At 38.8% G+C, this 16,190-nt stretch overlaps 1 protein-coding gene and 1 long non-coding RNA gene across 2 annotated transcripts in view; one reads left to right on the forward strand and one right to left on the reverse strand.

Annotated features, from left to right (window-relative positions):
• Positions 1-16,190, forward strand: part of LOC100652120 (protein cortex) — a 249,914-nt gene that overhangs the window by 95,498 nt on the left and 138,226 nt on the right. The window lies entirely within an intron of this gene.
• The window catches only part of LOC125385363, a 40,009-nt gene continuing 35,405 nt past the window's right edge, over positions 11,587-16,190 (reverse strand). Inside the window, exon 3 of the long non-coding RNA XR_007224512.1 lies at positions 11,587-14,761. This is a non-coding gene — a long non-coding RNA (uncharacterized LOC125385363). The remainder of the gene's footprint in view (positions 14,762-16,190) is intronic.

Consider the following 16,190-nt stretch of genomic DNA (forward strand, 5'->3'; position numbering starts at 1 on the left):
AATTCGATTCAATTCACGAGGAAGTCGCTGCTGATGCTTAATACCGCCATCGTTTCCTGGCTAATGCTTTGCCCTTTGCTAATATCGTGGCGATTATGCGTGCTTAATCGATGCTTGCCGGCAAAGGAACGGAATTTTATTTGTCGCGTGTGTTTAGAAAAAATTTCACAAAATCCCGTTTCCTAACAATATATTATGAAATTTCAGCGATAGCGGATTTTGATGGAACGGACAAAATCGTAAGAAATGGAGGAATAATGATACTCATTTTTTAAACGTCGTATTACTATAATGTGTATTACTTTTTCATTGTTTAAATTGGACATAGATCGATGACCTCGTGTTGATAATAGAGAAAAGAATTTCCAAGTGAAATAGTAGGTGTAGTTCTTTCAATACAAATTTCTCTTACGTAATATTTATTATTTGATTAACTTTTAGGCTTCTAAGGAAAACTAATTATAACGCTGACAAAATATTGAAACATTTTAAAAGTTATCAACTGTATGCAGTTCATATATTTATTCTAGGTATTTAACCGACTGGAATGAAATCCTTTGCGATGCATAAAGAGTTTCAATCATTTTATCGCGCGAGAATACTCACGTCGGCCACCAAAATTGTTTTAAATAGTAATCGAAGAGACGAAAGAAATAACGATGTTTGTAGACCCTTAAACATCTGCAAACTACGTTCAAGTATGAAGAGATAAACGACCAACTATCTTATTATTAATTATTTCCAATAACATACGTTTCTATGTTGAAATAAGTAATTGTGACAACTAGTTGGAGAATTACGCTAGTGCAACGTTGATTCGTAATGAAGCTTCATTATTATCTGAAAAGGAAGTTGGCCACGTTTAATTGCCATATCGCATATAGCTCCGTATATGTCATAAAGGAACATCGGCACAGTAATTGCATTCTTCAATAATGATAATAATTTCCGATTCCTTGCATTTACGAGTGGATACGGATAGAAAATATGCACTTTCAATACGGGCGGAAGTCACTAGGAGAAATTATGAAAAAAATTTCCACGTCATTTACCGCTATCAAATTGCTATAAACTCATATCTACAAATTTTCTCCACGCCAGATAATAAAATAATTTCCAACCTTCGAATAATTTTAGACCGTACTAGGCTATACAATATCCGAATTATAGGATTTATTAGAATTAAAAGAAATTAAAGATCTTTAATAATTGGTGCAAACACAAGAATATAGAAAATAAATAAAACGTCAAGAATAAGTAAAAAGATTTAAAATATTTTTTTATCAGTATTTGCAAAGATAGGAACTTTTATAGAAATTCGTAGTCTAGTTACATTGGCTGCAAAAAGTAGACCAATGGCACATACTGTTATCAGCCAATAAAGTGTCCTTTTCGCCGTATTTGGCATTTTCACCTTTACAGTATCTTTGTGGTCGTATGAAAGTATCGGATAATATGAAATTTAATATACTTGGACTTAATTAATTAGTATGTAAATGCTACAATAAATATACTGGCGTACTTTTATAGCCACTCTGTAATATTTAATAGATGAAACAAACCTCTGCTTGGGTTCTGTCTCTTCGCTTCTGTGTTCGTAAACAGGTGAGTTTGTACAAACGTCCACAGTCTTACAATAACTTGAGTTAGAAAACCGAGTGAAAAGAAGCTTAAGATCCTTAACGTGGAACGATCAATGTACCATAAACACCATTAACTCTCAGATTGTTCGTTCGCTCTTAAACCCACCAGATAACTCAGCAGACAACGCACACGCGTTACTAAGGCTCTCGCTAAGACGTGTATCATCGTTTAGAATTTCAATTCGCGTTTACGTGGGCTGGCATGTGTTGAAGCTTTCCACGGGGAATTCGATTCGGCGTGGTCTGCAGTCGGAGTTATGCGTTTCATTATCATAGCGCGGCGTAATGCGTGTAAAAGAGGCGAGCACCGAGCGGATACTTAGTCGAGGCCGTGGCGCCAGTGGCACGCGTGAATTCCACAGGAACCGTACGAGCTGATAAGCCGTAGCTTTATCGGAATTACGGAGGGAAACGTACACAAGAAGTAAATTGCCGGCGACTGGTTTATTGCGTCCGACCTTTTCAATGCGGACCTACACGAGGGAGTTGCATGAAGGAATAAAGATCGTCGGACTATGAATAGGCGAGCATTTCGAGCGCAGTTTACGAGTCAACTTCTTCCTTTGTCAACCTGCGCTCGCTTTCGTATCGTGCTCGCGACGAAATGGACCTATCCTCGATTTATTCTAGCAACTAGGCTTTAATAAACATGGATGTGCTATAAGGAGATAAAATTTCTTCAGTTTTATAGTCCCCGTATACGCTGTTAACGTTACGTGTGATACGAGCTTGTTACCAGAGTGAAGAAAATTCTTCACATTGTTAAAAGGGAACCTTTAAACCGTTGTGCTGTGACATAAACACAGCGGCTTATGGAAGCTATATAACGAAGAATGTGGAAATTGTTTTATTGTTGGTATTCGTAGCCTGCGAACATTGAGCAGTTTACTGCTACATATAATGTGACGTTATCAATCTCAGTCAGTATAGTCGATAGAACCAATATATCGTGGTAAGGTTGTAAATCGAAGCTTTAGAAGTAGAGTTATTTATCGATGTAGGTCTATCAACAGCTGTATAGAGTCCTTTGAATCCCACGCTGCAAAAATCTGTCATTAGAATTGTATTTTATTAAATATGTTTGGTATTAAATACATGTCGCTTCTTTGTTAAACGTTTGGATTAATAAAAATTAATCTGCAGTTGTTAATTAATCTAGGTCGTCTAAAATGTTTCAAATAACCTGTTCCTAATACTCAAAATATAACTCCTTCACCCACTATATATCTTCTATCAATTATCTGCTGATTAACTAGTATTTTCCATTAGCATGTACATCTGATTTACATACGATTTAAACCCATCGAAGATTGTATTCAATACTTAACATATCTCGTTAGACAATACTCCCTTATAAACAAATAAATTATCGACAAATCACATTAGCAAACAGATAGAAATTCTACCGCCTTCGTACTCCTTTATAGATAACAATAAAATATCTATTGCTTGTATCGTTTGAGAAAAAATCAACGTTTTTTTTCATGCACGCTATTGATCCCACAAGAAAGAGCATAGCACGCCGTTGCGTCGAATAAAAGCGGCATTCGAAAAGGTACAAAAGCAAGAGTCTCGATAGCAATACCAAAAACCAAAATAAACATCACGTTTTAGCCGCACCGATCTCGGTTACTTGACGCGAAATCGAAATCCTTTTAATGATACTGGCTACCGGGCGCTAGAATTGTAATTCCAACCAAGTGGCTCTATAGATAACAGCCTTATCGAACTTGTTGCATATAGAAGTAGCGAGAAATAATCTGGATGAGGCGGTACCGCCACCACCGGAACTTCCATTGTCCATATAGAATCTGTGCGTTGAACTCTTTAAGAAAGCAAAGAAAAATGGTGCTCTTAGTAAGACGCGAAATACCACACGGAGCGGTGGCTTATCTGCCACGTCGATCGTCGTTATCCGCACAAAAGGAAGCTGTGCGCGATCGGAAACGTACGACTCGCTTTGGTTCGCGAGTGCTGGCTATCGCCAGAGAGCCTCGAACTAGCCACGAGAACTATGGCCGGAGAAGCATACTGACCATTCCGGCTGGCCGGAAGAGGAAAAAACGCCGGCTCGTAGCCCGGCGTCGCATAATGCGATGGCACACGTGTGCAGAGTGCTTAGGTGCACGCGCGTGCTACGTACGTGTGGGTTCACGCGTACGGAAGCACGCCTCTAGCCGTGCTAAATGAGGGCGAAGCTAATTAGATGGTCCCGCCGGTCGATCCCTTTTCCGTCGCACAATGCGATATAATAATTCGTTCCTCTTTAATTGGCACGGACCAGCATCGGTATTCCGGCCGAAGAAATCGTAAAGAAAACCATGTGCATCGCCGCGGGAACAGGAGCGGATTTACATGCGAGGAAACCAGCGGGACGCTCAGGATAAACCACGGTTTTATTGTTCCGTGATTGGAATTAGTGGTATTAAAGTAAGCTAGGAGTTTGCGTTTTTAAAGCTACGGTCGTGCTTCCAAGCTTCACGCTCTAAGGATTAGAGTTATTAAGGCTCGAGAGTTTAACGTGTTATTTGTTGCTACTGATGCATACTGTGCGTCCATTCAATTATCGTACACCGTTTCTAAATAGTAGCGCTAAATACCATGTGTTGAGTTTTTCAGTTTGCGTGTTTCGATAGACTGATATACAGACACAAGTGAAGTAGTAAAATAGCGTGTTAAAATAGACATTATTTGGAATAAATATCTTTCTGATGAAAACAAGCGTAACTAGCGGGTAGACATATTTCAGTATGTATGAATGCACTAAGTTCGAAGATTCGAGATATATATTTTTATTCGCGCATACGGTAGTTGCAAGTGAGAAGCGATTTGAACGTGACGATTTAATTCTACATAAGGAGGAATTATTATTCTTATGGTGAATATTACACGGATATAAACTTAACTAGAAATCATAGAAATAAATGCACGCATCAAGTGAACAATCAACTTTGAAACCTAAATTAGTAGTTTAATCGCAAAGAAAGAAATAAGAGACTAATCCAATTTATATATTCCAACCATGTTATCCTTCGTAGAATTCGCAGGATTATTCTTAATTTCCTCAGATAAATCTCAAGAATTTCCTTTAATGTAACCCTCATACTCCAGCTCCATCAGTCAGCCATTTTCATTCGTGCATACGCTCTTCAAATCCTGTAGACAATCTTCTTCCCCATTACCTTACCCTCCGATCAGCCTAACCGTAATCTTAAACCAAGAAACTGGATCTCGAAAGCAAAGCCAACGCCGCTATCCACTATACCGAAACAGGTTCGTTGTTTCTCAGCAACGTAAAGGTTCAGGTTTGAGCTCGACAAAATGGCCTCTATGTACGAAATTGTAGTATAAGCTAATTAAATGGATCGATATATTGTCCATCCATCTAGGATATCGTGTACGCGTGCGCGTTGGTCCTGAGGAAAAAGAAAAGTAGTTGGAAATAGTCGCTATCTTAACCGATTCGCTGTTTACGAGACTAAGCACGGAGGGTTTATTTAATCGACGATTCTCGAAGATTTTGCAGGAATAAATTGGGGGAGCATCGCGTCCATTTAATTGAACTCGATAGTCTTAATGCGCGACGGAACCGGTACGGAACGTGTAAGCGTCTCGATGGCATCGAGCTCGCTCGATGTTCCGTACGCACGGTCGCCTGAATTTATTGCAATCGTTACGTGGGAATAATATAGCCTAGAAAAATCTGTAAGCGGCAATACAGGATGAGCGATAACGATAACGGCCGGGTTATTATATCGGTCGAAAGTTGCGCAGCAAACTGGTCTTCCAGCGAACGTAGTATTATGGGCCGGAGCATTGAAACATGCTGCGGAATGAATATTTATCGGTAAATTGTAGGTACACTTGTACAGGGAGAAGAGCATGTTTGGATACAAAGGAGACGCGGGGAAGGAACAAAGTGCGTTGTTAGTTGCTCGACGAGGTTGTCTTTTTGAAGAATTCCGCGAAGAATGCGAGCGTTCCATCCCTTGGGGTGTAGATTTAAAATTATGCATTTAGTTGAGACAGTTTATCGTGCTCCTGTAGGCTGTATGATAATTTTATTTCATTTCAGGCCTCCGAAGGGTCTATAAATTAATACTTTCCGTTGCGACCAGTCGTTTATAGAAAATTTTATAATTGATAAAAGATACTTATATTCTGTCGTACGTGCGTTTATGTAAAATAAGGATACACGCGGTCTTATGGCGTGAGATAACGCTGTTAATAGAGTCACGCTTAGAAAAATGTATTAGGTTGTTTGAAAAGTTTCTTTCGTTTTATGGGGAAATAATAGAGACACAACATTTTTTGTTTTATATTATTTTGTCGAATTACGTACGATCCATTTTGTTCTGTTGAAATAAACACCGCGACATTTCACATACTTGGTTTCACGTTTGTATAAAGGTGCACCGTTGTAAAAAACACGTATGCAAAAGAAAGATACTTTTCGGACAACCTAATATACATAATCTATTCGGTATATTGAAAAGCGATTCGCCACTCAGGAGTTTTATTTTTCTGCATATATAATAATATGCAGGAATGTTGCGTAGTTATAACTTATAACATACTTAAGTTTTCTATTTTCATGACCGTAAGCAATTTATGAACGTATTCTTGATATCGTGGAAAAAATTCAAGTTGCTGTTTCATCGAGATACTTAAAAACTTACACAGTCACCATTACCGGTAATGTCTCCCAAATATTTCGTATATGTGGTGAAATAGAAAATTCATCGAAAATACAATTCTACCCTTCGAATTAAATTAAAAGACTTCCAGCTACACGTACCGCGCCTATTGTTTTTAAACAAAAATACTAGAGTCGAAAATTGTCGACGTCTAAAAAGGGATAAAACTCGCCTAAAAAGCAAACTTTTTACCTTTGTGTTAACGACATAACTTAAATCTTTTTCACAAACTCCATCTTAAATGGAGACGAGCAAATCTTAATCTATCTTAGAGCATGTTCAACAAAAAAGCTATCTACGATGGTGAAGAACTTGGGTTAATCTCAATTTTTTACTACCTGAACAAAAATGAGAATGCAAGTGCGAGAAGCATCGTGGCGCAGAAAGATCGCAATCTTGATAAGAAGCGACGCATAGACTCGTTCGGAGAAGAAAGAGAACGCGAACACACGAGAACACGAGGCGGGATAATTAAATTAAACTTCACCGAAGCGAGCAGGTTATCTTCTTATTGGCGTTGAACTTCCTTTGCAGTAACGCGGATCCAGACTGGAAAGCCATCAACATTATAATCCGACCTGATGCGTAGCAAATAAATCACTTTGAGCACGAAAATCCCTCGAGATTATAATCCCCATTACGATTTTTAATGAAACGCTGTATTTGTGCGTCTTTCCCTTGCCATTTAACAAAAAAAAGAGAACAAGAAGAGAAAAAGAAAAATTCCAACGTGACGTGAATCAAATAAATTTCGAAATGGAAAATCGTCCAAGATTATAATTTCCTTTCCACCTTTTGGAAAAACGTAAGATTTATCGTTCTCTTCTCGTTTAATAGAAAAGAAAGAAAAAAGAAAAAATCGTAAATGAAAAAGGAAGGAGAAGAAATAAGGAAGGTAGGAACGATGCAAGCAATTCGAACGAGGAGCATCACGCAATGGTAGAAACAGAAAAAGATAAGATTTTCACGACAGCCGTTTTACCACACGCACATGGCTTACATGAACGGGATTCTGGATTCGAGTAAATCGCGGGATGCTCCCGGTTTAATAGGAACCGATGGTCGTAATACCTGTGGGTACCGGCGCTGAGTACCAGACAGGTACCGCGGGCCACGCGGCCCATTAAGTACGCGCTCGTGTAGTCGCACGTGCACTCGACAAGGAGCGGGGCCACTTAAGCCGCCTGTGAGTAAGTACGTAAAAGTGCAGGAAACGCTGGCTCGTGATGTTGTACCAAGACTCGAAGAATCTTGGCCCTGCTCGGAGAACCAGCTGGCCAAGTTCTCGAATCTTTCAGCATCAAAATACGATACGGAAAAAGTATCGTCGTTGACTGACAGAAATCGAATGCCTTTCAATCGTCGATCAAAATTGTCGAATTTTTAACCATCGAATGAAACGGAACGTTCGGTGAAAATACGATGTCTTGATATTGCCAGAAGACCATTCAGGTTGCGCGTTAAGGTTAGTTGGGAATATTTGCTCGTTATTGGCCTTCTCATTTTTCTCTTTCGTAGAATTCGAAATAGCGAAAGAGAGGTTGATTGGCAATGTAATAGTCAAATATTGGCAGAAATTCATTCGGCTTGTGTGTCAGGGCTAGCTAGAGATATTTGCTCGTTATTAGCCTTTCCAGCTTTCTCTTTCGTGCGATTCGAAACGATAGAAGGAATTATACGTCTATAAATATGTTTTAATGGTCGGTCGAAATTATCGAATTATTAACCTCGAAACACAAGGAAGGTCCGTTGAGAATGCAATAATCGAACACTGCCAGAAGTCCGCTCAGCTTGCGTGTTAGGGTTAGGTAGAAATATTTGCTTGTTATTGGCCTTCATAGTTTTCTCTTTCGTGGAATTCGAAATGGTAGAAGAGACTGGAAGTGGCTGGCGAGTGAGACGAAGCGTGTTGCAGGTCGTTCGTGCCTTGGAGCTTGCTGGTTGCTGGAAATCGGCCGGGAATCGCGTGTTCGTGGCTAGGCAACCTCGCCAGGTGACGTGCAGTTATCGTAGATCGCGGAAAGATTTCCAGTAGTCGCGATATAATTACGACTGCATACTGGGCGCGAACGATTCGCGTGCACTCATTAACATCGCGTAACCGTCGTGTAGGAATAGGCGCGGTCAACCATTACAACGATGATTTAAAGTAATTCGCGCGGAAGAAACGCGGAGAATGTACCGGCATTTCGTGTCAAGTCGCGGTTAGTCGCGAGAGAAAGAGGCGTTCTCTTCGGTGGAACGCGAGATCGACTGGGTGGTTTCGATCGGTTGCTGGGAATATCGGTCACTGATTTGAGATTTACATTTAACATTTATTTATAAAACTTTCATCTTTAATAATTTAATGCTTAGGCGGTAAATGTTAGGGTCGAGTATATGTACTTAGGTATCATGAATTGATTGGAAATATAGAATTCATTCTCTGCATATAATAATTCTACTTATTGAAGAATGTAAGTACTTTACGTTTCAAATAATTTCAACCGTTAAATAAGAATTATTTCAATAGAGGATTGTTATTTATTTATACAATGTATGTTGTAAAATAGCGTTACTATCTTAAGGGAGCAATTTATGTATATGTGTTAATCTCAGCTGAATATACAAAAATGTACTCTTAAGCCGTTTTTTAAGCTTCTAGGAAAAATTGTGAAGTTATAGATATAATTTGTAGTCTTGTGAGATCTTCTGAACAATTTCACTATTTCGTAGTAACGCGAAGTAACTAGATTGAAAAATATTGTTGTGTTTACCAGCAGCGCATTTATAAATATTTCTTTCAACAACAACGTAGAAACGCAATATATCAAAAGGACAGAAATACCTTTTCGTAAACTTGTTCCCAAGATAACGGCGGTCATGTCTCAAATATTTTCGAGATATTTAAAAATTTTCGTAACATGCTTAATATTGACACACGCGTGTTACATATTCATTTTAAGTGTACATTTTAAATTGACTCGCGATAATATCTCCCGAAATCCATCTTGCAAAACTGTACACGCACGCCAGACGATTGATGTATTACTGAAAGGCGACATCATCATTAGCATTTGACTCGATAATATTTCTTATAATTGCCATTACTATCGGACCGTTTTATATCATTATCCGACCGGATCACCGAAGAGAGATACATGAAATTATGGCAAACCTCGCTGATCCAGCTGTTTCAGGATTGAACAACTTCCAAGCTAAACCTGAGAAAGTTGATCAATTAAGCTTAGTTGGCGTTCGTCAAGAGCACTTTCCCGAATCGAAGTTTTGCAACAGTTTCACCAGCAATAATCTAATTTTAACTATTACGATTAAGATTGTCTATTATGGAATATATGAATTATATTCATTCGTATACCATAAATTCTTCTGCAAACTCATATTGGAAAATATAAGTTAAATTATCTTTATTACGAGATATAAATGTATCTCAAATACATTTGGACTTTAATTTTTAGTCTGCAATTAAACGATGTTTACGTTCAAAAGAGCATAAATCAAAGATTAATATGCGACTCTTTAACGCAGTTATGGTACGCGAAACACAAATTATCAAGATGTATGTATCTCGAATAATTCGCCACTGAATTATTTATACAGACACAAATGTAACCACCGACACGGTACGCGTAATCTCCGTGTTTTCAAACCTATTGTTCGAATATTCTCGCGTATTCTCCTAATATCTCTACTAATTTAAATGTTCTCCGAACGTTAAGTCATCGAATAAAATACATGCATAGAATACAAAATAAACATTTTCAGAAGTTTCCCCAATAATTGATACAAATTCAATCATTTTTCTACCTTCGGCCAGTCTCGTCAGTAAAATAAAAAACAACAGGATGAAACACTTGCGATTAATCGTTATGAAAATCTAACAGACGTTTCAACAAACTCTAACAACAATATGGCTAGCGACTTAAACGAACGAAACTGTCAGTGACGATAAATCGTAATTAGTACGTGCCGTATTTTTGTTTGTTTGCAGGAAATTTAAAAGTGACAAATTGCAGAGAATGCGCGTGATATACAAAAATGTATAAAATATCCTAAAATATAGTAGTTTCAATAACAACCGAGGTTCTATCCGTTTAATCATATTCTGAAAAATATGAATTCGCATGAAAGCCGGCAGTCTGGTAATTACCAACTGTCAGGATCGCTATATCTGTATTAAGCGAATATTCCCTTCAATTTGAAATGCGAATGCTCGCCAGGGAAGCAAAGCAGCGTACGCACGTATTTCACCTGCCATCTTTACGCCGCACGATCCTACCACGGACACGCGTACCATTTGGAAGACGCGCAGTCGCGGCAAGACAGCGAGACAGTCGAGCTGACAGGTAGGCAGATTTAAGGTTCTTCGTTGGACGAGAAGCTCGCGTGTCACGCCGCGAAGTCGTCTCGTAGGAGTCTGAACGGAACTCGAGAATACACTCGCTCGCCACGGAACGAAACAGGCCAAAGAGGAGATACTGGTAATTAGGAGGTAATTAATCGCGTAATTAATGGACCGTTACACGCATGGCGACACTCGGGAATCGCGTACCACCCTACGCTTAGGTATCGAGTGTCGATTCCACCGGCGAATGCTCGAAGCGGATACATCGTGGAATAGTACACGTGCATGCGGATGTTGAGAAAAAATGGGAAACATACGGGGGCGGAGGAGTTATTCGTTGCTGAAGACCCTGGATCGAATGTCTGATTTCTTAGCGGAGAGAATTGTTGTTTTCGAAGCCTGCGTTGAAGTATGTTGTCTTTGAAGGCTGAATTATGCGGAAGTAATGCGTGTTGGGAGTCTCGAATGTCGTAATGATTGAGCGTGAAATAGGTGAAATGGTTGCTGAAACATCAAATAGCCAGAAGGTTCACGCATTTTGGAAATTCAGAATTATGAAACTATGCATTGAACGATGATACTGATCGACGAATTAATTCATCGATGCAATGCGACTTACGTACCTGTGTCAGATTAAAATAACTCAGGTGATCCAGTCTGTAAGAAATTATATTAATTTTGAATGATTCTACGAGTGGTAGAGAAATGTTTAAATTTCTGAAATAAATAAATACACGAATGCGTACAAGATTATCACAGATACTTAATAAAGTGGATAGAAATATAAAATACATATAAATAGAATATAAGCCCTTTATTTAGATACTAAATAATTTTTCACGTGACAAATTAATCTATAAGACTCAATGATATTTGTCACAATTTTTTATATAATTGTTGCTATTAACTCGTCACACCGACATTCTCTTATCTAATGTTTTTCGATAAATTGTCAATCTCCCGTTCAGTTCTGAGAAATGCAAAATTTTAACTAATATGTAAGACTTGTATACTGCACGCAACATTCTATAATGTTTCGTTATTAACTTCTATAATCTTATCACATTGCAATTTGCTCGATTTTTCTCGATAAATTAGCAGCGATTCATTTAGTTCCGTAAAATTAAAAATTTCCTCAAATAAGAAAAGCAAAAAGTTTCCTTAAATAAGCGCTATCGACTTTCTCTATCGTGGTATATAAAAATTCTCGTAATTAACCAATTTTCCCACATTTTATATCAGAGCTATATATCTCGTTTCGCAGAATCAAAAATTCCATCAAATAATTATATATTCCATGTTATTCACACTGTCAACTTTCATTATCTTATCAGACGAAAAATTTCCTAATGAAACAATTTTTTCTCCATACGTTATCAGTCTCGCATCCAATTACGTAGAACTATGATGCATTTCCTCGAGGATCGTGCGCTAGGTGAAAATCTGTCGTTTCGATAACAAGTAGAATAAGAGATCGGACAAGCGGAAAAAGGAAGAGAGGGGCGATATCTGCTAGCGACGACAGTCTCGTTCCCAGGTACCGATCGAGTGGAAGATTTACGCGCGTACCTTCCCCGGATCGTCGCGGCTGATCGATAGATCGTGACGGCGTTCTTGCGTCCTCCGCTTCGCTTAGTTGCCAGGCTGCGTGGGCCTCGACTGCACACCATCACGCATAAACACGTGCGCCTCTTTTCCTAACTTATGCTTTATCGTGCTGGCTGACTGTTGGCTATCAGGATACGTATCACTGTACGTACACGCGTATTTTATACGCGGACGTGTGTTTTCCCAGCTTGGGCGCACGCCTGCTTACAGATAACCAAAAGATACACGAACGTGTGTTAATTTCATTGGACACAGATTTGTCTTGCGTTTTTGATAACGTTAGATTATCTGTTGTGGTAGACGAGGTGTTGTATCGCGAGTTAGATGTGCAGAGTTTACGTTAATGAATTTTTAGTGGACGAATAGAGCGGGTTGCAAACTCTGAAAACTGTAGTTTCTTCTCGTTTTGTTTTCAAAATGAGGAATTATTTTGTTGTAATTTTACCTTTCACCACTCATGAAATGGAAATTTTACTCGGCGTGGTTTAAAATCTTTTAAGTATTAAAATATTTCCGTAACATAAATGTTGATATCGTTTCAGCCTTTCTTGGAATATTTATAACGTATAAACAGTTTTCCTTATTTTTGACACGTGCACGCTACGTAGCAACGTAATATAATATATTATCTCCATCGCATGTTATGCATTTATTTAAAATACAGGACTTGAAAGCCGAAATTCAACTAAAATACAGATACTTCCGCCAGTAACTTGGAAATATCTTATTCAGTCCAGTTACGCAAAGTAAATCAGAGAAATGTAAACGCGCCACGTAACTACTGAATAGCGTATTTGTGGCAAGGAACCAGCATAATCCAGCGAACAAGAACGACTAGAATCATGAGCAGGGAGAATCGAATTATTCCAGCGAGTAAAGAAACAAGATTTTTCTCTATTTAAACCGAGCACGGTGCATTATCTAAGCTTCATACCCGGTTCTGTCCAATCGTTTGCATTAGTATCCCTTTCGCCCTTTAATGTCGTTCCGCCTTCTTCCGTCATAAACAGACGTTGCTTTGTATTATCATAAATTTCTCCCTAACGAGGAGCTCAATCGTAGCCTGAAACGGTCGGAAACGACGATCCAACAGTCTCCTCGAAACTAAACGCTGATTCGATGAACGACGATCTGCCTTCTCGTTTAAATATCGCGATCGCCGAAGAGAAAGGTATTTACAAGTGTTTCGTATAGCGTTCTAATGGAATCGTTTTTGGTTTATTGATAGTAATTGACGGGCTGAATTGTTAGGTTGATTTATAGGTGGACTCGGGCTATTTCGTTTCGACATAGATTTATTTAATTGCGTTACATATCAGGATGAAAGATGGCTAATGTTGTCAAGATAAGTTAATGCGCGTAAACTCGTACGAGCTAAAAATCTTGTGGAAGATTAATTGCTTATATAGATGTTCGTGGTAATACGATCAAAATATTAATTTCCTATATTTATTGTATAAGTTTTAGTTTTGGTTTATGAAAACATAGGTTTCATAACGTACGACGATTGGACTAGATTTTTAGTAAAATATATTTTTGAGATCGAGAAAGATTCGCGAAATATTCAGGGAAGTGCGATCATCCGGTGAAATTAATTTTCCTCGGCAGGTTGCAACTTCTGTAATACAAACTTCGCAACATTTGATAACCAAATACGATTAGTTAAGTTACGTGTGTAATTCTAAGAAAATGTTTTAAGAGCTATCAACGATCCTTCAACGACTAACGCAAACAACTTCACCGAACAAGTTTCTCGATTTGCTCGGCAATTAAACGCCGAGTCACGCATCATCACTCATCAAAATGGTTCAAGAAAGAATCGTTCGTTGAACGATCCGTCATAAAATCGTTTTCCGATCGAATGTGTTATTAATTATCCGTTGAAACGAGCAAACCTGGTGGCCGGATAATGGTAGAAAAGGGGAAAAGAGAAGAAAGATAGGATGATCGAAGGAACGCGGCTCGATTTTTGATACGACAGCCGCTTAAATAATTTCCGGCTAGCATGTTGGTACTAGAGGTGGATACAGCGCTCGTGGAGTAGCAGCTAATGATGATCGATGATGTTCTCACTAGAACATAGCCGCGCTCCGCCTAGACGAGACGCGAACGAGGCTGAGAGCTCGCCGGAACATGGCACTACTCGGAAGAAATGCTTTATTGAATTGTCGAAGACAAGCACCGATGCCGGACATCTGCTCGTTCGAGCCGACAGAAGACGTATGTGTGTCGTCAAAGCGGTAAAATCATCGATCCGTGATTTCTTCGGGTTCCTCCTTTTGTTAGCCGGCTGATTAATCGAAGATGTATTTAAATGAAAGACATCAGTGCCGCTTAGACCGTGCACGTTACGTTACTCGCCCCGTTCTCTCCTTTTTCTTCTGCCTTCGCCTGCATGCTGTTTCTTCGGATTTCGCTGATGATGTTTGAATAGGCTTGGAATGCGTCGATCGACTATTTCCTTTCGCCTGGTCAAAAAAAGGGAAGAAATCGTAGTCGTAAATTGATCTCGTAGATCGAACGCTTTCCTTTAAGAGCGAAGTCGCGATTGAAACTTCGTGATGAAGACAGCTAGACTCGCTAACGTTAAATGAGTACTCAGGGACGTGGTTTTCTTTAAACTGGTTGCCATAACTTCGAGCGTAAAAAGTTCGCTGTACTTGAAAGATATGGTGTCTATTAAGCTCGTTTGGTTTTTCTTTCGGCAAAGAATTATTATCGACGTCAGTGTTTTTCGTGCTTGTAATGTTGGTTGTTTTAGAGATTAGTTAGTTAGAAAAAGATACAGATATGGTCATAGATCGTTTGAGATTCGTAATTATATTTCTTTATACAGTCAAAGCCATCGTTCGAACTTTAAACAACGTTTTATTAGAATTCGGATAGATTTATATTTTAAAGAATTCGCTATTTTCCCAACGAGAATCAAATTTTCAACGTTAGAACGAATGAATTTTCATGGATTTTATACTTTGGTGCTTCATACGTATCATTCACGTCGAAATGGAATCTCAGGTATTACAAGACGATGTTAACATTCGAAAACAATGTAATTACATGGAAATAAAGTTTCGTCGTATGTATATGATGGCAGCTCATTTCGCCTTCTTAGACTAATTCGTATTGTTGCGCTTACGAAACCATTCATAGGCTGTGTTTTATACGTACGAATGAAACGATAACGGAAACAAAAACGATGTGAATCAAACGAATTCTATTTGGTTTTTTAGAATAATAATTGTCGCTTATCGTTATACATCGGTACCGTTATACTCATTTATATTTTATCGATCGCGAAAGATATTTCTACTTAATATATTTGTACGTACTATTTGCTCAGTTTTTAAGTATTCAGAATAAGAATTGCGTTAGAAAAACCGCGATAACGTAATTGAAGACCTGAAAAATTAAGTACCGATGCTATCGTAAAACGTTTGATTAATCGATCCCGGACATCCCACGGACTGTTCACGATACGGTCGAGATTTTACGGTCGAGACAGGACGAAGTGGCAATATTCATAGTGCGGCTAAATAAATAACACTTGTGTACATTACGGAGTTTAGTCTTATTACGGGTTGGATGCATTTTAATATACGCCGCTATGCCGGATCCAGTGAACTTCCGCGGTGCCGATATTCCGAGATACTCTTCGATAGTTCTACATACCGGCTTTCTGAAATTAATTGCAAACAGTTCCGTGCTGTTTGCGCCGCGTAGATTAGCATGTACTTCTGTGTATCGATTTCAAATACGGGGTGTGCAAGAAAGCAGCCATTAATTCTACCGCGATAACATGGCGGGTTAAATTTTAAATTGCCGGTTCGCGTATGAACGGCGCACGAATGAATCACTAGCCTGGCGATTAAAACCGAAGCGAGACCGTTTAGACCGAGC

Source organism: Bombus terrestris, chromosome 7 (genome assembly GCF_910591885.1).
Source record: "Bombus terrestris chromosome 7, iyBomTerr1.2, whole genome shotgun sequence".
Lineage (NCBI taxonomy): Eukaryota > Metazoa > Arthropoda > Insecta > Hymenoptera > Apidae > Bombus > Bombus terrestris.